General features: G+C 38.7%; 1 protein-coding gene and 2 pseudogenes across 2 annotated transcripts in view; 2 read left to right on the top strand and 1 right to left on the bottom strand.

The window, feature by feature from the left end:
- Positions 1–22,709, top strand: part of LOC148718519 (uncharacterized) — a 677,830-nt gene that overhangs the window by 106,757 nt on the left and 548,364 nt on the right. Inside the window, exon 1 of one of the 2 annotated variants that reach the window (XM_088740224.1) lies at positions 19,709–19,798. The exons of the other annotated variant lie outside the window; for it this stretch is intronic. The gene's annotated coding sequence lies outside the window, so the exon portion shown is untranslated. Of the gene's footprint in view, positions 1–19,708; positions 19,799–22,709 lie in introns of those variants that run through there. 2 annotated transcript variants of the gene reach the window in all.
- Positions 4,218–8,465, top strand: LOC148718537 (spondin-1-like; annotated as a pseudogene).
- Positions 15,601–16,883, bottom strand: LOC148718536 (uncharacterized; annotated as a pseudogene).

Genomic DNA, 22,709 nt, shown 5'->3' with positions numbered 1-22,709 from the left:
GTCCATTTTTAAGTATTATTGCAATGATAATTTCTATAACTATCACACTCATCATCGTTATCATTGAATCAGACATAAGCTGAAAAAGAAAAGTGCAAGTAAGGAATGTGGATGAAATTCCCCTAATAACGCAAAGGAAAGAAAGAAAAACTGTTTGCTTTAGCTGATGTCAAAGGCAGAGTAACATGTCAATGGCAATACGGTTTTGACGTCGTTTATCAAACCCAAAAAAAGTACGAAAGAAAGAAAAATTCCAATCAGAGAGTATTTTCTTTACAAAATATTTCACTAAATGACCCTTTTTGGCCGCTCAAAACGTACAGCTTACTGATGCAGTACAAAATATTTCACTAAATTACCCTTTTTGGCCGCTCAAAACGTACAGCTTACTGATGCAGTACAAAATATTTCACTGAATTACCCTTTTTGGCCGCTCAAAACGTAGAGCTTACTGATGCAGTACAAAATATTTCACTAAATTACCCTTTTTGGCCGCTCAAAACGTAGAGCTTACTGATGCAGTACAAAATATTTCACTAAATTACCCTTTTTGGGCCGCTCAAAACGTAGAGCTTACTGATGCAGTACCGGAAAAATTCTGGATTTTACAGTCATTTGAAGCATCGATTGTTCGTACATTACGTCACTTTCACGGTTCTGCTTTTGCTTATTTTTTCATCCACTGCATGAATTACTTTTTTCATAGGAAAGCGACAAATATGTCTTGCCCTTGATAATAACTAAGTCACTTTGAACTGTTAACGTGACCTCCCTTGAGGATCGAAACACGGAAGTATAAAAATAATTAATTCAATTCTATTTTTTTGATGAATTTGCATAGTCTGGCAAAGGCACACAGAAGAACGTAAGAACAGTCATATAATCTAAGAGGGTCTCAATGGGGCTAATCTTCAACTGTCAAGTGGCCAAAATATGAACTGTCAACCGTCGAGAACGCAATATTTTTAACGTCAACCGTCAGATAAGCATGCCACTATTAACCGTCAAATGTCTCAGATATCCTTAATTAAGAAATAAACGATTGCCTTAATTGGGGTCAAGTTCTGTTGTCTAAAAATAAAAGTTTTCACGTATTACAAAAATGCAGTTATATAAGTCTGTTAACTTCTAGTCGCGAGCGAGTAAAACTGTTCAGCAATAGAAGTGACTTCTAGTGTGGAAACACTTCCGGTGTCGTAAATCGTCAATTACTTATTAATAAAAGTTGTTATTCACTAACAGTTCTTTACAAACGCGTCATTATGAGAAATGAAAGCCGGATTCGCGCGTTTAGTTCGTTTTATAGACGACATTCCAAAAACTTAACCGTCAACCGTGAAATGAACGACTAGCTAACCATCAATCATCAACGTGACCCCCCTCCCCATGGAGACCCTCATCTACACACATATTTCCATATGCTTAAGAACGGGGGGAGGGGGGAGAGAAAAAAGGATAAGTTTTAAAACCCTTGAGCAAACTGCTTCAGGACGGGCCGAACTCAATATCGTTAATCTGCTAGATCAAAATGAATGCATTCGATAAAATAAACGTAAAATTCTACGGGTTTACTGAAAGCTATCAAAGACATCTTTTTGCGGCATGTCTAGGATGGAGGCAGCCTCGACGCAGCTACATTCCTGTGTTTAATTTTTACATGCTCTTCACGCAATCTTTAAAATTTTCGCTTTGTTGTTCACAGTTTATGTAAACATTATCAGAACTTGAGAGTAAAACGCGGACGCTAAGCGACCAATCTTTTACACTTTTCGTTGTAAAAGACTTATTGAACTGCGACCCGAGTTCCAGAGAGGCAATCGTTATTACGTGACCAATTTATTGCGCTATAATTTTTAGCAGGACGCGATCGAGACCGAAATCGTTTCATTCTCACTCCAATTATCTTTACCTTTAAGACTTTATAAAAAAAATTAATAGGCGCAAAAACATCTATCTATACACGCTATGCCAAACGAGCATTCTTCTGTAGGGATTGGTAACGAGTTTGCACCAAAACGAGGTCGGTCAGTCATGCACAAGGGTGACTATACATAAGTTTTAGAGAGATGTGAGTTATTGGTAACCGTTTTAGACTGAAATATGAGCAATTCTACGCTTACAGAAGCGGATATTCCGGGTTCTTCACTTGCTGGAAGAGACCCAAGTAATTTAAAAGTAGATGAGTTAAAATTCTGGCTCAAATGCAGAGGAGATCCGGCAAAGGGTTTGAAGACGAAGGCGCAACTTGTTAAGCGGTAGGTTCACGATTCTTTCATTCTTAGCGACAGCCAAATTACGTATTTTAATGCTAAAAACAGTTAAGTACGGCTTGAAATTTCTTTATCAATCCAAAAAGTCATAAAACTGTATCTGAAGTCGCCATTAAATGCTTGATAAGTATTGAGTTGTAGTCGCCATTATTGCACTCAAATCTTCTGAGCTTCGCCGTCATGTGGATTGCTCACTAAAATCTCTGTATAGAGAATCGATTATTTATATAATAATGAAATGTTGACTTTTTGAGAGATAAAAAGGGTATATTGATGATTTATTGGGAAACTATTCGATATTACAATGTAAATCAAAGTTTTGTTTGGGAGTTACAAGGACTAGTAAAAATAGCAACCCTCTTATTTGCTTTTGTTCGCAATCTTATCAGAATGTTTCTTCTTTCTTTGTATAGGGTAGAAGAGTATATGAGAACTGGAAAAGATCAAAACTTGGTCGATCCAGCTATAAACAAAGTCTACACCCGTCGAAAAGAACTTCTTTGGCTTCCCAGTGCCAAATTTTCACTTGACCAAACTTCAAAAACATGTAGTTTATGTGGGTTGTAAACAATCTACTGGCAATGGCCTGAGAAACTCCAAATAAATGGGCTAGGTGCTGCTCAGCAAATACTCTTCTTAGCCTACACATTACAAGGAAAAATTCATCAATTAGTGTCAGTCTCCTTGGTCTGCCACATTTTCTCTTTGGGGTTTCATCATCCTGATCTTCAATGTTGTCCTCATTAACCTGACTGATTTAAATCTGCTTCCACATCATTCTTCTTCGAAGTGTGATACCTCACATTTTTTCCTTTATCTCCTGTATTCATAAACTTGAGTATTGCTAAAAATGTACGATAATTAGGAAAACCAGTATAAAACGCAATATTTTCATCAGATTGTAAGTTATCTAGGCTGAATATCTTTTGCTCCGTGTGATGAAGTTTGTCCGAGAGTTTCGATGGGACGCTAGCAGGCTTCGGTGTTATAATACCATTCAATGATTTTTTCATGTCAGTTTTCTTGAAATGACGAGAGCACTTTTTAGTCCGACGAGTTAGTTCAAAATCTTTTCCGGGATCTCTTCGAATCGCATGGATCCGATTCTTTCGCAAAGGCTGCATTCTTCGGGAAGTTAAAGAATGAAACTTTCTCCCCATCTGAATTACGATAGCCCTTAAAGGTACAATGAGGAACACAGCAGTGTGTAGGCATTTACAAAGGCAAAATATCGATAAGGATTTCGAGAAAATCCTTGCTAAAAAACCGTACAACGAGATGACAATGGCTGATCGACCTCGTTTTGGTGCAAACTCGTTACCAATCCCTACAGAAGAATGCTCGTTTTGCATAGCGTGTATTGAGACCTAACATAGAGGCTTATTTATCTTACCTTCTCTAGACCGTAACAGACCAAAACAAACGCAAAGGTCCAAATGTCGCTTCTTTTCGACGTAGCGAGAAGCTTAAGATATGTCGAACAGGAAATCATGATTAACTCCACGTTTTGTTTGACAACAAATTTATCGAGACGGCAGACCTACCCCCTCCTCCCTGCATTTTTCATAATCGCCAACGATTATGCAGCCAATCAAATGACAAACATATCCAAATTTGGTCACTGCAAAAGCTTTTGCATCACGCAGAACGATAATTGTTCTCGCGACATTTACTCGCAGCGGCGAAAAAAATAATAGCTCTGTAGTATTAGCGGCGAAGCATATACTCGTTGATTTTTCTTGGACGGAAATATGAATAATTAATTATATACACGCATTATGCCCTGTGGAATTTCTTGCCTTTTTCAACCGCTGAGAAACTAGGAAGATCTTATGTCATTTAGGAACCGCGATTGATTACAAAAGCGAAAGATTCCCAATTATTTGGCGTCGGCCTTATTTCGTTCTTGCTTTGGGATAAGCTGTGATTCCCGAGTGCCTACAAGCAATGTATCTCGCCGAGAAGTTCCTTGCATTTGTGCTGATGGTTCTGTTCCTTATCACTCCTGATTGTGATGCTTGGCGCCGAAGGCGCCGTCGACGTCGCTGTACTCTGCGAAACTGCGAAGTTAGCTATTGGTCTTCATGGAGTACGTGCAGCACAGATCAATGCGGACAACAAGGATCCCAAAGGCGATCAAGGACTTTCGAGTCCTCGCAATATTATGGGGAGCACAATGTCCTGATCCATAATGTGACATAAGCTATTGGTAAGGGTGGAGTGCTTGCACTACTGCGTGTGGGGTATCAGGGTAACAGACAAGTTCTCGCCACCGGATAAAAACAGAACAGTGCAGAGGAATATGTACGTCTACCTTTTTTTATAAAACACGATCCTGCCCTCTTACAGGTTGTTTAAACGGAGGAAGTTTAAGTGGTGAAACATGTTTCTGTGAAAAAGGTTTCGGCAGAACTTGCTACGAGAACTAGATAAAGAAAATTGGAATTATAAAATTATAAAATGCTCGTTAGGTGTATCATAATCTAGAAGAAAGATGTGAGCCATTGCTATTCAACTTGAGCTCATTATTAAGACTCCGTTTAAGCTTTTGAGTAGCTCGTGTCGCCCCTAAATAGTTCATGATGAACCCCTGGGGCTTAAACTAGATACTCCGAAATATGTTTCTGTTGGATCTATTACGCTGGCTTGAGTTTTCAGCGACGTTTCCTCTGACCCTTTTAATTACCTCGTGATTTTGTTATCTTTCATAAGTAGTACATCTTCATCAACTGGCGCATTTAGTGCGAGAGTCTTGGTGCCAATTACATCACTTGTTATTGCAACCGGCGGCTACTATGTGTACCGCAAAAAACGACCTGATCAGGTCCACCCTTTCGTCATCTTACACCAAAATTAAGTTTCCGCTCCGTCCACAATAGGGAACTTAAGCAGTCACGACGGCAACTCCACGGAAGACGTCGATTAAAAAATGAGTTTCTGCTTTTAGTTAGAATTTCGAAAATGGCTGCATGTGTTTACCGTCTCATAGGGCGCCAGACCTCAAACTCAACATAACGCATAAAAGTACCGTTGAGTTCCAAATGTAAATGGAAGTAATCTGTCGCCACGGTTTTGGTTCGCAGACGGCGCAGAATTTGGTGATTTCGCGTTGTTGTCTTGCAAAGGACGGCTAAGAAATGTGTTGGGGGTTTTTATCACTCGCTTGGACGACTTAACGAAAGGTACCAAGACTCTGTAATTCTCTCATTTATTCTCTTCTGGAGAGCTACTACAGCAACGCTCTATGCATCTAATAATAATCATGCATTAGCGTGAGGAACCAACGCCTTAAGTTGGAGAATCGTAGACATGTTTGGGTTAGCTGACCGTGAGAGTTTCCGCAGTTTATTCGCTGTTTTGCAAAGTGGGAAATTGGGTGGCTCGCTCCGAAGTACTTGGCGAGCACCAAGGAACCAATTAAACGCCAACGATCGAGCTGCATAGGAGAATCACGCGCACAAACAGGATGTTAGTGTAGGTAAAACTCAAGGTCAGTTTTACCAACCCAAACATGACCACTTATGAAACTAATTATTCTCAACCATAACTAGCGATTAAACTGTCTAGCACGACAAAAAGGAAATCCACGAACTGAGCCAAGTTCAAGCACACACTACAACTAAAAGATCAAAACTATAGATTTACCAAAATAACACGTTGACGCAAAAAGGTGAGACTCATCAAAACAAAAGGTAAACCTGAAAATACTCGAAAAAGCAATCCTTTAAAACACTCTACAACAAATCAACACGACAACGCGCCAATAGGTGGTTTGCACGTTACGTCATTGCCGCCAAGTTGGTGGACGTGAACAATAGATATCTCAGACCCCGTCCTCACGAAGACGATTGTAAACGCAAACGCTGGTAAACGCAAACTTTTTTATGCGTTTAGGCCTTCCGTCCACACGAAGACGATGAAAACGCTCACCGTAAACGCATAAATTCGAAAACGCTCTCCAAAGTGGATAAATTTGAAAATGCCGTTTATGCGTCTTCGTGTGGACGGCCGTTGTAATTCTGTTGCAAAGTAAGTCGTTCGCTTTTTTTAAGTGACACAGACAAAATATGCTTTAGGTAGCTAAATGCCACCGAAAAGTTTTGAATAATACTTTTCTTCAAAATCAGACAGTTCATATTTTGTTCGAATTTACAGAAAAGAAAAAACAGGCTAGGGACATGTTGCGTATATAGATGCAAACGCTACCGTCAGTAAATTTTTTGTGTCATGTGATCCATTATATGAACAGGCGGGGGAGGAGGAGAGTGAATTAAAAAAGAGGTCAGAGGTCAACCCTTCTTCGATCCCTAAAATCTGAAATTGTACAAAAGGCACCGAGTCTTGGATTGAAAGGGATATAAAAATAAAGTTTTAGCTGGGCAAAAAAAATGCAGCATGACAAAGACCAAGCACTTCTATCACAGTTAATAACATGCGGATAAATGTTTACAATTTTATTGACCAGTTAAATCAAATCCAGAAAAGTATTATGTAATATGTGCTTTCTGGTTTAAGGAACACAATCACAGTTACATTACGAACAGAATTTTTTATTCTTCTTCCTAAACTTTTTCAAACAGCGCTAGCAAAGGCGGAAAATTTCTAAAATATAAAGAAACTGTGGTGCTGCGTCGGTGGGGGTCCGGTAGGTGACTTGGTTATATCTGACTTAGTTGAAATTGTCAATTGGCCATCGTAACAAGCTAAAAAGCTGACGTTTCGTCGGAGTGTAAGCCTTTAGTCACTCGCTCTAATGAAGGGTAACGCTCGAAACGTCAGCTTTCTAACTCATTACCGTGGCCAATTTACAATTTCAATTACCTTGTTCAAATGGTGCCTATTTTAAATCAAACATTGCTATCACTTGCATGATACGTAAAGAGTTTCTTTACCCATTACATCGACATTTATCGAGATCCTACGCCATTTAATTAATCACTTGGCAAAGATATATCTTATCATACGTCATCTATATTTCGTACCATCTGTGCACACAGTTTAACGCGGATAAGGCTGGAAATATACCTCCGTGTTTAAATACGAAACAAAGGCCCTCTCAGTCCTTAGACCAGACTTGCTTTTGTTCGTGTGTTCGTTCCCAAATTTGATTCCGGAAATAGGAAAGGATCACTTATACTGTTCTCACTGAAACACCAAACGGAAATTGAGACTTGGTTTTGAAAAACGTTTCTCCAAACGGACTCCCCATAAAAGCGATGCGTTTGTCACGAACAACTAAGAAATCGAGATCACCTTCACGAGTCCTTAACACCGCTAACAGCCAATCAAATTCTATCCAGCTGATGAACATGAGTGTCTGTGACGATAGCACACCACAAAAGTGGGCGCCCTACAACATACACAACACACGAAACATAAACAACCCCCAGAAGACACGCCACAACAGTGTCTCAAAATATCACCAAGACTTATGTTGCATCCTAATGAATTGAATACGTCGAGCTGGGAGTTTTAACAATTGGGCTATTAGAATTCGTGCTTCGTCTTAGGGAAGGCTCGTTATATATATTAGCTGAGACAAACGATTGCTGGGCAACCAAAGTTGCTGATTCAGTGTTTACCGCGCTCTTAGTTTATTCAAGATAGTCGTCAGTGGCTCCAGAGGACATAACGAGGATGCTCGAGGCTACAAGTCTCATTGCAATAATTGTAGGCGTATTGTTCTTTTTTTCTCATTCCGATGCTTGGAGAAGACGCCGTAGTCGGAGGTGTACAACACAAGACTGTGAAGTTAGTTTTTGGTCGTCATGGAGTCAGTGCAGCGCAGAGTCATGGAGTCAGTGCAGAAGGGTCTCAGTCTCGATCAAGAACGGAAAAAACTTCTGCGTCTTGTGGAGGAGCACAATGCCCTGAGCTTTGCGAAACACGGCAGTGTTACTCAACCAAACCAACTGACTGTGTACTTAGTCCCTGGTCTGGGTGGAGCACTTGCACAGCCCCTTGTGGAGTATTAGGAATACAGACCAGCTTTGGTCACAGAATAACGGTGGAGCAATGCGACGGAACATATGCGTCAACTTTCTCGAAAACACGATCCTGCCCGATCCTTTAATCAGTTGTTTAAACGGAGGAAGCGGGAAAGATAGAACGTGCTTCTGTAAGCAAGGTTATGGTGAAGATTGTTGCGAGAATGAAGGTAAAGAAACGTTTAATTTATTACAACATTATCATTAATGAGATCTCTCAGAGGAAAGACTCTGCAGTAGGTAAGATACACAGCAGTAGACCCGACATAAACAGGGAAAAATTTTGATATCATTTTTAATTTTTCCGTTACATTCAGAACTAAACGGCTGCAAGCGGATACAAGTAGAAGTCCCATACCGTACTAAATTTTATTGTCTAGTTCCAAACCTGTCCATTGCCTCCGATAGATGCATGTGTCATTGGTGTCTCGATTTTCCCTCAACAGCATCTTTGTGTTACAGTCACCAAGGGCCTATCCGCTTTAGCAGATAAAACTAGAATTGACCCGACAAAATCAAAGGACAAATTTTGTCTTGACAAATTTTTGTCTCCTCTGTTGCATCCTCACTAAAAATGTCGGAGCTGTTAAATTTGTCAAATTCGATTTACAGCCAAAAATAACAACGATACCACATTTCACTGTAATTTTATTCAATTTAGCTTTTCCTTTCTCTTTGCTTTGAGTGGGCACACTCTTGATCTTGTGCCACATATACTGCTTCATTGTTGGACTGATAAAGTGGCATCAAGAAAATCACTCCACCGTTTTATCTTGCCCCGGCTTCATTCAGCGCCTGACCTGTCGATACGACTGGCCGCTATAATTTGCCTATGGATTCAAACTCCAATGACTAGGACTCATCTTAAGTTGTTTGAAGCTGTTAAGTCCGCGAGTTTCGCAACGAAAGACAATTACAAAAATATTTTGGTAAACTTAACTCAGTTCAATTACCACACAAGTGGTGGCGTTTACGACAAATGATCGACAAGCTTATGACGCCTTTGTTTATTTAATCAATCTCGCCAAGGTTTGACCCGTGAGAAATTTTGTCGGAGGTGCGTTTGAAAATTTTTCCGCCTCGGCCAAATAGTCACGACAAAACATTTGCACTTGTAAAGTGTTCGTGATGACAGAAAATTCGCTTAAATAAACAATTTTGTCACGAAGGCAGATAGGCCCTAGTGAGAGTGTTAGTTGTGAACTTTGACTCAATCAAAACTTGTCAATGTAAGTTTAGTTATAAGGACTCACAAATCGCGAAGAAGCGTCTGAGGTCCACTTTTATCGTGGTTATCATCTGCTTGAAACAATGACAAAAAAAGCACAAAGCTCACGACATTTATGATCATAAGTGATCTTGTTGTACTCGTCTCGCAGACTAAAAAAATATTTTTATTTCCACAGGGGACAATAAGGGTGTGTTTACAGGCATCATAACACCTTGTTTCATTGTAGTTCCCGTTGTCGCAGTCGCTTTTTATGTACTTCATAAAAAACGAGATGTGTTGTCTAATGGAGCGATGATCCAGAGAAAAATGCAGTTTCACAAATATAAAATAAAAATTGAATGAAACCACGTCAATGTAGCAGCGATCAAGAGAGGAATGCAGTTTACCGAATCCACAATAAAACGAAAATGAAATCGTGCATTACGATGGCTTTTCTATCTTTAATAAGCATCCAGTGCATGGCATGGAAAAATTCCCAATAAGGTAGCAACGTAGCTCAAACAAAGCACCGCTTATTGTAGCCGGCAAATTATTTTGAAATATGTATAAGACCGAGGCTAGTCGTTGACATGGCTATCATTCCTACTGTTAAATGATGGAAAAGTTTTTTCATATTTATCCTAATGAATTTGTCCTGCGACGCTCAGCTTTTCTTAAAACTATCCATGTATCGTAATGAGTTATGGATGTTATTACCCACCCGAAGATATCCAACCAAACCAAGGCTGGTGAAAAAATATCATATTTTTTGTTACAAGTTGCATGGAATTCGAATTCGCAAACTGGAGTTTCTTTCCCTTCAAATTATGTAACAAGCCCGCGAATAAGTCATGGTGAAAAAATAACTGTCATAGACCAGGTAACCTTAAATAGCTAAGTTTACCTCTAGAACAAGCAAAACATTGCGGCTCTCTACGGGTGTTGAGGAAACAGAATTTCCAGTAGTGACAACATTTGATGTGAAATCAAATGCTCTATAGATTCTTAGTTGCTTCGAAGGGGGAGACCTTTTTTTGTATCCTAGCTTATCAAGATTTTGTTCGAAAATGCACCGCACCGACGATGACAAAAAATTTCCGCACCCCAATGTGTGCCAAGCTACTAATTCTAACGTTAGAAATGTAAAAAACAAAAGTCCTGATTTGTGTATCAACCCAAGCTTCCCATTTCACCTCATTCCACTTTCTCCCCCCCCTTCCCCCCCCCCTTCCCACGCACTATCAGTGGTGTGGCTCAGAGCCCAAAGTCATGACACAAAATAATATTTTTTCTTAGGCCACGACTTAAGTAATAACTCCTGACGTTTCTTCAGGCTGTTACAGAGAAGAACAATTTGGTATTCAAGTAAGAGCAAACAGACTATGACAAAAATATTTTATTATTTATTCAGTAAATAACATACTGATGCACTTGCGGAAATATCAACGAACATAATTAATGGCCGCTCGGAATCCCTAGTCGATCAGAGTTGATATTTGGTTCAAAAGTTAAACATATCGTAGTAATCAAGTTATTCCTGAGACAGTTTGAGATAAATAGGCTCTTGAGGGCCTTCTGGCTCATTTTCTTTCGGTTATAATTCTTACCAAATACACCCGTACTTGTTTAATACAAGTTGCTTGGCTTGAAATCATTTTATAAACTATAAATGAAAAAAAAAATTAATGAAAAACACAAAGAAACTTTTCAATAGCCTTGTTCAGCTTATTGAGCTCTGCGATTACACATGAAACTTCTTTGAGCTTGACCACACTCCTAAAGAGCTTACAATGCTCTATGTATTCAGGCATGGACTGCCCTTGAGTAACACATTTCCAGACTAGAGGTATATGCGCGCTTTTTAGGAGAAAAACCAGTGCAAGTCACTCAGTTTTGAAGTAAAACTCCTCTTTCGTCATTCTTCTTATGGTTTAAAAATGATACATAAAGAATATTGCTTGGAACTTATGGCATAGAATCCCAAAACAAAAAACATCATAGAATAACATTTTCAACCCTGACTGGATGGCAAAGTTTTCCATTTTTCCAATTTTGATTTTCATCAGATGCACGAATGTACCAATTAAATCCTCTTAATGTAGGATTTTAGGTTTTAAAAGTAGGTCGTGTTTTGACATAATTTTTTTCTTTTTGTATAAAAGGAAACCTTCACATTTAAATCGTTCACAAGAATTGGGATTTTTACTCGAAGATATGTATTTTTGTCCAGAAGCTGCATGCATCTATCAAACTCTTGTTATCGTTTGACTCGAACACGTGCGCAGTTAATATGCGTCAACCTTTTTGTGTTTGAACTTTATAAAGCTGTTAATTTTTTTCGCGGACTCTGGTGAAGATCGTTCGCATTTTAATTGGCTGATGAGATTTATCCAGTCATTTGAGCTTACGAACTTAGCTTAGTGATGAAATGCCTTTATTTCCGAGCATTGCTCCCAAAAAAGTTCTATTGCGGAATATAATATATTGTAACTTAAGAGACAAAACCATTTACGTTGTAGGCAATAATTGAAACTAACAAACAGATCATGGAAAAAAATTGAATAGAAAACTGCTGTAATTATGAATTCTAGCTTTATTTGAATTCCTCTACGGAAAAATGCAATTTTCAGTTGAAGAACTTAATTTCTAGTTATTAACTTTTTAAACGTGACTTTCTGGATGCTACCTTTTTCAAACATATGCCATTGAAGTTCATTAATCCCCCGCCTAAAATAAAACTGAGGTTTACAAAATTAGAAACACTTAAATATCGCTACAACTGATTCTATATCATCTGTCATACTAGGAAATAAAGCTTTTTGATGGAAAGTAGAACTCGTCATTTACATTTTGTATCTGTGTTCACTTTACTCACAATTGCAATGACTCAGAGGTTTCTTACCTCACGGGTCTACAGAGGCGTGTCTGTATAGAATGATATTCGACGATCTCAAACGACACAGTTCACATGGAAATAAGGCACTTTGACAATGAAGAAGTCAAGTATGATGGTTAAACTGGTGTTCATGATATTGAACTTCAAACTACTCAGTAAATCTCCTTTTTTTCAGACCTTTCTTTATTCGAGAAGCTCATCCGCGCATCAGTTGCAGTCATAAATATACATTTGTTGGATCCATGTACCTGAGTACCTGACGCACCAATAACTTACTTACCTAGCAATCAGGAACAAGACACAGCTTTGATGGATACTTCACACGGCAATCATTGCATTTCTGTGGTTTTAACGGAGTCGCCACACTGAATGTAACAAAACGTTGTAACGTGATTGCGGTCCATGCACCTCAGTTCAAACCGCTTACTAGGTCATAGAAACAATTTTTAATAGTACTTGAGGTTTTGGAAGGGACGCGTGCATCGGTTTGAAGCAATGAGTTGTCCCATTAAGTGCAAATTAAATTCTACACCCGTAAGGTAATCCAATAAATATTATTTACTTAGGGCTCCTTTCTTACTTTTTAAAGTATCGGCGACTAATACGAGCATAAGTTGATTAATCGCCATTAGAAGATGTTGAATCATATGACATCTTGCGAATAATTTCGTGTATGTCTGAAAAAAAAAAGAAATATATCTTGAACGATACAAAATGCGAGAAAACGATGGCCACATCCTTATTGATATGTTCTGTGTATCAGAATAGATGCTTTGCCAAGTAATAACGTTGAGGTGCAGCTCTTTCGCTAAGGTTCAAAGCATTGTTTCTTTGAAAATTTTTATTTTTTTATTTTTTGAATCTCATCCTTTAGCTTATTGTTTCTAGTATGCTACGACTGATTAAATACGTTCGAAAATATTTGTTAAATTTTAGTGAAATGTTCAGCAGGCAACCGTGGACGATACTCCTACTCTTTCTTGTACGTTGGATCAGCGATGATCTGATCGGCCCAAAATAACGAATATGAAATATAAATATAGAGGCAAGACCGATACAACGTAGATAAGTAAATTTTAAGACGGAGCACTATATTTCGGCTGGCCAAACCTGCCTTCTTCAGGTGCAGTGGGAATTAACAGAGAATTGGGGTGATGCTTCGTAGATAGGTGTATGATGTAACAGCGCAAATATGTAAAACTAATTTGATTGACTATGAGATAACAATAAAAATAGAAATAGTGAGGAAAAATAGAAATGGCGAGCAAAAATAGAAATGAAGTAAGGTAAATAGGATAAATAACTAGAAACTAATACATTTCTTCGCGAGCGTTAAGGCCATCTGGATAAATAGTGTTGCCTCTTGAAATTAAAAGAGCTTCCCTGGCCTTGCGTATCGAGTCTCTCTTGGAAAATATTTTTTCGATGGCGATTAGCTCCATGTCGTGAGCAGAGTGGTTAGGAGAGGAAATGAAGTGTTCTGCCGCTGTAGTAGGTTTAGATTTAGAGTTAGGTTTATCAATGGTAAGGCGGTGTTCATTGAAACGGTCTTTTAAACGTCGTTAAGTTTCTCCTATGTATTGTAAGTTACAGCGGTTACACTGAATTAAGTAGATGAGGTTTTTTTTGTCACAGGTCAAGTGAGACTTAATGGGACGTGTTTCGCCGGTAGAAAAAAAGGTATAGTTAGTAAGACCGTCAGAGATGTAGGGGCAAGTAACGCAGTTTCTACCACAACAGAAAGAGCCGGGGGGGAGTTGAGGATGGGAAGTGGTAGAATTAGAGGGGAGTTTGGCTGTAACCAATGTGTCGCGAAGGTTGGGGGAGCATCTGAAGGCGACAACTGGCAGCTGAGGAGAAGCTTTTTTGCAGCGGTTAGAAGACTGCAGTAGATGCCAGTGTTTTTTGATGATGTTTGAGATGTGAGGAAGCGACGGATTAAAAGTAGTTATAAATGGAATACGGTTAGGTTTTTTTACGTCTCTAGTTTGTAAGGTGAGTGTGCGGGAGATGTCAGCGGCGCGTTGTACTTGTTTGGTGACGAATTTATGGCTGTAACCTCGTTTGAGAAGGTATGAGGTAAGTTGAGCGGCGCGAATCTCAAAAGCTTTATCTGTAGAACAGATACGTCGTAGGCGAAGTGCTAGACTGAACGGAATGGCTTTTTTGGTATGTAATGGATTGCAAGCTGAGTACAATAGATACATGTGTTTGTCTGTGGGTTTGGTGTAGAGGTCAGTGGAGATATTACCGTCGGTGGTTAAAGAGACACTTACGTCAAAGAAAGCCACATTAGTGGAATAGTGTGAGCTGGTGAATTTGATGGTGGGGTGGATATTGTTAAGATAATGGACGAAAATTTTTAGGTTATCTAAACCTTCGGTCCAGACCATAAAGGTATCGTCGATGTATCTAAACCAAGTGTGGGGTTTACATGGGGCATTTTTCAAAGCGTTAGCTTCGAAAAGACCCGGGAAAAGGTTAGCGAAAGAAGGGGCTATTTTGGTACCGATGGCTGTGCCGTGAACTTGGAGGTAATGAGCATCATTAAAAGTAAAATTGTTCATGATAAGAACCATACGAATGAGGTCACAAAGTGTGACGGTAGGAATAGGGTTATTGGGGGAGGTACATAGAAAATGGTCACAGACATTAATACCTTCGTCATGTGGGATATTGGTGTAGAGGGATGAAACATCAAGTGTAACTAGTAAAGAATGAGGGGGAAAATTACCAATGTAAAACAGTTTGTTGAGGACGTCATTGGTGTCTTTGATATAAGATGGTAGTTTGTGAACGAGTGGTTGGCGGTAGTGGTCAACAAACTGGGATATCCGTTCAGTGGGGTGGCTATTGGATGAGACAATAGGGCGTCCTGGATTACCGAGTTTGTGTATTTTGGGTAAGATGTAAAATCGTCTTGGTCTTACGTCAGTCTGTAAGAGGTATTGTTTTGTTGTTTCGTTGATGATTTGGTCGTTATGCATCTTGTTAACGTAAAAAAGGTAACACGTTTTTGTATATCAGCAGTGATGTCGTTTGTCAAGCGTTTATAAAATATAGTGTCAGAAAGTTGTCTGTTGCATTCATCGATGTACCAGGCTGTGTCCATAACAACAATACCAGAACCTTTGTCGGCGGGTTTTATAATTATGTCTTTACGTTCCTTAAGTGAGCGTATGGCTTGTCGATCTGTAGGAGTGAGATTGTCCCGCATAGTTTTAGGTTTCCAGGTGGTTATGTCAAGTTTAACAGCATTAAGAAAGGTGTCAAGGGCTCGTTCTCGGTCATGTGGGGGTTCCAAGTGCTTTTGTTGTGCAAATGGGTGTCATTTTTGTTAGTGTTGGAGTTGTCACAGTTCTCGTTGAAAAAATATTCAGTTAGTCGCATGCGTCTTAAAAAATCGTAAATGTCTGCTGAAACTTCCGGCGTGTTGATATGTCGAGGTGTCAGGCAGAATGTAAATCCGCGTGAAAGAACAGATGTCTCGTCGGTTGTAAGGGAAAAACGAGATAGATTAATAACAGAAGAATGGTCTAGGTGGAAGCCAAGAGGCTTAGTTTTGCGGCGATAGCGTTTATGTTTGGGGCTGGTGGTGGGTGGGTTAGTAGAGTTATCAATGTAACGTTTATTATCAGATGATGTGTCGTTATGAATAAAGTTAGAGAGGACTTGGTCTTTACCTTTAGAGCTATTGTGGCTAATGGAGCGGCAGATAGGAGCATTCTTTTTGTCACGTCTTTTGGCAAGCAGAGACTCGAGGGACCGGGCCATAGAATTAAGTTTAGCTGAATAAAACAAGAACATATCCGGTGAACAAGAGTCTCGTAAGAGTTCCATGTGGTTTGAAAGTTCCTTGTTGAGTTTGTTGATCTTGTTTTTGCATTCGGTGATAAGTAACTTGAGATGTCGGTAGGCAGCACGATGTGAAATATGTCTCCATCTGCGATGAAACTTTTGGTTATCCGTGTGAAGTGGTGGTAAGCTGGGATAAAGTGATTTAGGAACATAATTGTTGGCTTTGTAGAAGGTGTAGTTCAGTAGGTGATGCTTGTAACGAGTAAGTTTAAGTTGTATTCTTTTAGTAGCGTTGAAGAGGCGCGTATAAATAGTTTATTGTAGACGTGGTAGGTGTTGCTGTAATCAGATGTACTGGCGTAACGGTAGGAGGCCCAGGGTTAGATTCAATGTCCATGCAGATAGTGAGAGACAGGAACAGTAAAGCCAATGAAGGTAAAAGTAAAAATAGAGAATGTCGGTATGATGTGTCCTTGGCGGCTTTAGTTGATGAGATTTTGTTAGAGATAAGCGGTTGTAGGGTACTAGGAAGAAAGACACCAATGCAAATTCTCCACGAGGCGATGTCGATGCCCATGTTGAAGTTAAAAATAGTAGGTAGAATCGGATCTGACTGAAGATCTACGGATGGGATCCAAAATAACTGTGAAATGTTCAGCAGGCAGCCGTGGACGATACTCCTACTCTTGTACGTTGGATCTGCGATGATCTGATCGGCTCAAAATAACAAATATGAAATATAGATATAGAGGCAAGACCGACACAACGTAGATAAGTAAATTTTAAGACGGAGCACTATATTTCGGCTGGCCAAACCTGCCTTCTTCAGGTGCAGTGGGAATTAATAGAGAATTGGGGTGATGCTTCGTAGATAGGTGTATGATGTAACAGCGGAAATATGTAAAACTAATTTGATTGACTATGAGATAACAATAAATATAGAAATAGTGAGCAAAAATAGAAATGGTGAGCAAAAATAGAAATGAAGTAAGGTAAATAGGATAAATAACTAGAAACTAATACATTTCTTCGCGAGCGCTAGGGCCATCTGGATAAAAAGTGTTGCCTCTTGAAATTAAAAGAGCTTCCCTGGCCTTACGTATCGAGTCTCTCTTGGAAAACACTTTTTCGATGGCGATTAGCTCCATGTCGTGAGCAGAGTGGTTAGGAGCGAGGAAATGAAGTGTTCTGCCGCTGTAGTAGGTTTAGATTTAGAGTTAGGTTTATAGTGCTCCGTCTTAAAATTTACTTATCTACGTTGTATCGGTCTTGCCTCTATATTTAAATTTTAGTGTAAAACTGGTTGGTTTTATTTCTCTACAACTCATACTTCATTATGCATTCAGTTCTTGAATAAAAAAATAAAACAGTGGTGAAGGCAATAAATTGTTTTACAATACTATGCGGCTGTGGGGAAATCCTAGCACTGTTTGTATTACATTTTCTCTGGCCTCTCGCTCATGGTAAAGTCTATTAACTAAACGGTAAGATTGGCGTATAACCCCAAACTTATCATGCGAGTAGCGCAGAAATAGATTGTCCCTTAGGAATGAGGCTTTGTTTGAGAGAAGATTTGATTGACGGAAATTCTGTCCAAGTAAGCTTACATTTTCAAAATCATCTTCAAACGTCAGTACTCTTTTTCATCAAGCTCTAACTCTCGCAGCCATTTTAAACGTTACGCTCGGCGTCGAGGATCGTGTTTCCCGCGGGTTTTTTGTTCCGATGGAAGTTCATCCCCGTGTCTTTTGTTTACTTTTTCTGTTTTTTTTTTTTTTTTTTTAATTTTTTTTCTTATCTATTTATCTTGTCGTTAATTTTATTACAGTTTTGCACTTGAGAATAGTCAGGTCCCGTATATCTCCTTTTTTTTTTTCTTAGTACAATCTCCCTTGTTCTTTAACAAGATAATTTATTGACTGATCATACTGGGTTGCATATGTAGTTTGATCAATAATGGTTATGTCACCTTTATCGTATTTATCGAATTGTTTAGACAAATGACAATGCTAGATTTTAGCTGTTTACAAAACACGTGACAGTGCGTTTTCTTTCGAGTTCGCTTGTTACAATAAGGTGTCAACTTCAATTAATAAGTTATTTTATCGGTGTTCTTTACATTCATTGATCGTGCTTAGCAGTACAATAATGAAATAAGCGTAGAAATCCCCCAGAGTCGTTCTCTAAAAGCCTCCGATCAAAAATTAAATTTGAAAAGTCATCATTTTATATGAATAGTTAGATTAAGCACCGCGAAAACGGCGAACGCTGAACGTCGGCTAGCCGTTTGTCGTTTGCCGTTCCGTCCGCGATGTTCGTCTGTTTAAGCTTCCCGACGACACGGTAGAACAAATGTTCTCGGTCGCCATTCACTGCGACTAGAAATAATGGATACAAAGAAGTAATGTATATTCCGCCTGAGTTTTAACTCTATTAGCTTTACAAGCAGGTCATATAGAAGTAAGATGATAAACGAAGCTTAGCTATAAAAGCAAGCGATCAAAATGTAGAAATAGTTGGTAAAAATGGGCTGCAAATACTCACGTTTATGTGTTCCCTACAAACGGGAAAAATGTCCTCCTCGAGTAGAAACAGCGGCCGGCAAACGGCAAACGCGGGAAATGTCAGGTCAAGTGACCCTCTCTGCCGTTCGCGAAAAAAAAAAATACGTGGTGCTTAATCTCTCTAATTTCATTCAAATATAACCAAGTCCGTGAATTGAAATCCAAGCAAAAACAAACGACCAAAATATTTCTTATTTAGCAATAGTTTAAATAGTTGGCAGAAGCTTCCAAAAGTAAATGGAATGAATACGCTGATTGGTAAGTGAGTGGTTCTAGCCTAGCTAAGCAAGATGAATTGAGGTAACTGATGGTCATGACCAAGTGAACTGGGGTGATTCCTCGTTAGACCCATGCTGTGCGGACCTCGTCTGTTTATTTAAGCGATAAACCACACTTTCTATCGGTTTACCGGCTGATAAACAACGCGGGATGTTAAAAGATCAAATTTTTCATCAAATAGATAATTAAGTCTGCGCAAAAGTAGAATTGCTAAAACGTCCTGGACTAACATCTCCTTAACGATCTCAAGCCCATTGTATAGAGTTGCGGGGATCATGCGATTTGATCGACGCAGATTATTTTATACTTAGTCAGAGGACATATCTACAACAACAAGACACGAGTTCTGGCGATTTATGAATTCTCACGACCTACTGAAGTCGCCAAAGTGAGGTTTGTGATCTTTCAGACACACTGATTAAATAAATGGGCAAAAGATCTACTGTATAAGACAGCAATTACGACAAAATCTAGATCGGTTTAAACAAGTAAAATTCTCCAAGCACAAGAACAAGCTTTTCTTTAGTTCTTCAAAGCACTATTTACTGAAAGCAAATAACAGTTGTTTCCTTCTCTCATTTTATAATCAACAAATAAAAGGGCTTAGAAAAATTATTTGTAACCCCTGCTAAGGCTAAAACCTAAAGTGGCAACATTAGTGACGTCATCATGTTTTTTTTTTCTTCTCCACAACTTAAAGGAATCTGGTGACGAGGGCAAATTGTTTTCTCCCTTATTTCGCCATCTTGGAGTATTTGGTCCAGCGTTGGAAATATTGGAAAGGTTGTACCAAGGTAAGACGAGTTAACTGTGATAAAGTAGCTCAATACAAGTAGAATTGACTTCGATGATTTAGTACCTTGAAGCGTCTTAATGTACACTTCAATCTGAAACATGTTAAAACCAAAGCGACTTTTGTTTGTAACTTCGCATCAGCTTGATGCACGGCTGTGGCGAAGTTACCTCCACTATCTGATGAATGTTTTTCATTCAGGACAGTATATGGTGTTGCCTCCCTCGAACTTATCTAATACTTCAAAGAACTAAGTTCAAAAACCAGTCATATAACGACACAATGTTTAATTATTATAATTTCATGTGACTTAAAAATTCATATTTAATGGGATGCACAAAATACCCCGCAAGGAGCGTTTCTGTTACTAAACTTCCCGGCTAGTTCGTTAGATTCAGATTTTTCCGCAATGAATGGCTCTCAGTCTATAATTTCGAAAATGACCTTATAAACTAAATTCACTCTAATGAAAGAATGCCGGAATCATGAAAACGCTCCAAAATTAATCATAAAAGTGCTTTAACTCTTAAAGAGTGTGAATCCCACAACACAACTGTCCGCCGTTTCAGCTTGCACACTGTATATTACGAGATGTGACATAAACATGGGATGATCTTGCATTATGAATTCGAAGAGTCATGATTTTGATTTTAGCATTTATAGTTTTCAGTGCATGGTGCAAGTTATGTACCAACCATGCACATGATAGGAAGAAAAATAATTATTTAGCCGCAGAGATGAGAAATGAACATGGAAGTGTTCAGGTTTTGCGAGTATATCACAAGCGAAGGAACAACTCAATAACTCAGGGCATATATCCCATTTTTTCTTTCATCGCTGTACCTTTAGAGAGTTAAAAGCGTAGGGCAGAGTTTCATTTCGAAACAGCTTTTCAGTAACGTTTTCATGCCAAGAGATTAAAATCTCTTGTTTCATGCAAATCAGATAAGCTAAAGTGTAATCAGGGTTTTTACCGTGACCTCCGCTTTTTATTGCATCATTTCAGTTACCAAATATGCATAATTCCTGGTAAGCAGTTGTTAAAGAAATTTAAGCTAACAACATGTTTTCGCTAAGAAATTGCTTTTTTTAAGAACTGAATGACTTGAATTGGTCCTCGTTATGAAGTTGCATTGCAAACATAATAATTTATAATTTGAAAGCACTAAGGGAATTTATTTTTTGATTGAAAGACGGACGCTTCAATGATATCGCCCCGGGGAAAATGGAAATTTTTTTTATTTACTGATTGAACTGTGTATTTGATGCGTGGTGGTCGATATGCCTTACTTTCCTTCTTCTGTTGAAGAATTAGTAAGGTTAGGAACTGCATCGTGGTTCTTGTCAAATTATCTTATCGTACACTGACTGCATTTATTAGACATGAGATGGCGTTCGATTTATGTCTCGTTGTATTTTCTCATTCACACCATTGTCGAATGGGTAAGTACAAAACAACATTTAGAATGCATATTTAGGCAGCAAAGGAGAACGTGAATATTTTACTGAGTCCATATCTCTATTATCACCGCAGTAATTATACTAATAGAAGTTATTCAGTCTTAAATATAGCGTTATACTGCTAGGGATACAATATTCTAGCCTTAATTAAGCTCCAGATGAACATATGCTGAAAATGACACAATATCGTTGATGAGGACAATCGTGTAAAGAGTGGGTTCTAGTTGTCTAGGTCTAGCCCCGATTGTGAAAATCATTAGTACCCCCTGCTAAGGCTGAAATCTAAAGTGGCAACATTAGTGATGTCATCACCTTTTTTTACTTCTCCATAACGTAAAGGAATCTGGTGACGAGGGCAAATTGTTTTCTCCCTTATTTCGCCATCTTGAAGTATTTAGTCCAATGATGATAATATTGGAAAGGCTGTAACGAGAAAAGATGATGAGTTGATTGTGATAAAGTAACTCAATACAAGTAGAATTGGTTTCGGTGATTTAGAATCTTGAAGCGTCTTAATGTTTACTTTGAAACATTTTAAAACCAAATCAACTTTTGTTCGTAACTTCGCATCAGCTTGATGCTCGGCTGTGGCGAAGTTATCTCTACTATCTGATGAATGTTTTTCATTCAGGACAGTGTATGGTGTTGCCTCCCTCGAACGTATCTAATACTTCAAAGAATTAAGTTCAAAAACCAGTCAGATAACGACACAATGTTAAATTATTATAATTTTATGTGATTTAAAACTTCATGTTTAATGTGATGCACAAAATACCTCGCAAGGAACGTTTCTGCCATTAAACTTCCCGGCTAGTTCGTTCGATTAAGATTTTTCCGCAATGAATGGCTCTCAGTCTATAATTTCGAAGATGACCTTATAAACTAAATTCACTCTAAGGAAAGGATGCCGGAATCATAAAAACGCTCCAAAATTAATCATAGAAGTGCTTAAACTCTTATAGAGTCTGAATCGCACAACATAACTGTCCGCCGTTTTAGCTTGCACACGGTATAATACGAGATGTGACACCAACATGGGATGTTCTTGGATTATGAAGAGTATTTTGATTTTAACATTTATAGTTTTCAGTGCACGGTGCAAGTTAAAGTGCACCTAAACCCAAAAAAGCTTTTTTCGCTTAACGAAATAAGCGAATTTTTTGGAGTATTTCTGTGCAAAAATTTTATTATTTGCTCAAATTTTCAATTTTCTGTGCCCAGTCAAAATATGGAAAATTGGCCGCCATCTTGTGATGTGACGTCAAATAGTGAACACGAAAGTCTGCATTTCACACATTTTCACTTGTTTGGGAAGGATGAAGTCGATATTGTCCGAAAATATGCAGACTAAGTGTGTTATAGGAGGAGTTAGCAACGTGCGAAATTTGCAAGAGGGTATCGCGCTTCATGCATTCCTCATACAACACACCTAGTCGGCATATTTCGGACAA

Source organism: Stylophora pistillata, chromosome 12, assembly GCF_964205215.1.
Source record: "Stylophora pistillata chromosome 12, jaStyPist1.2, whole genome shotgun sequence".
In the NCBI taxonomy this organism is placed as follows: domain Eukaryota; kingdom Metazoa; phylum Cnidaria; class Anthozoa; order Scleractinia; family Pocilloporidae; genus Stylophora; species Stylophora pistillata.
Note: the sequence above shows the minus strand (reverse complement) of the source record. Positions and strands in the feature narration are given on the sequence as shown.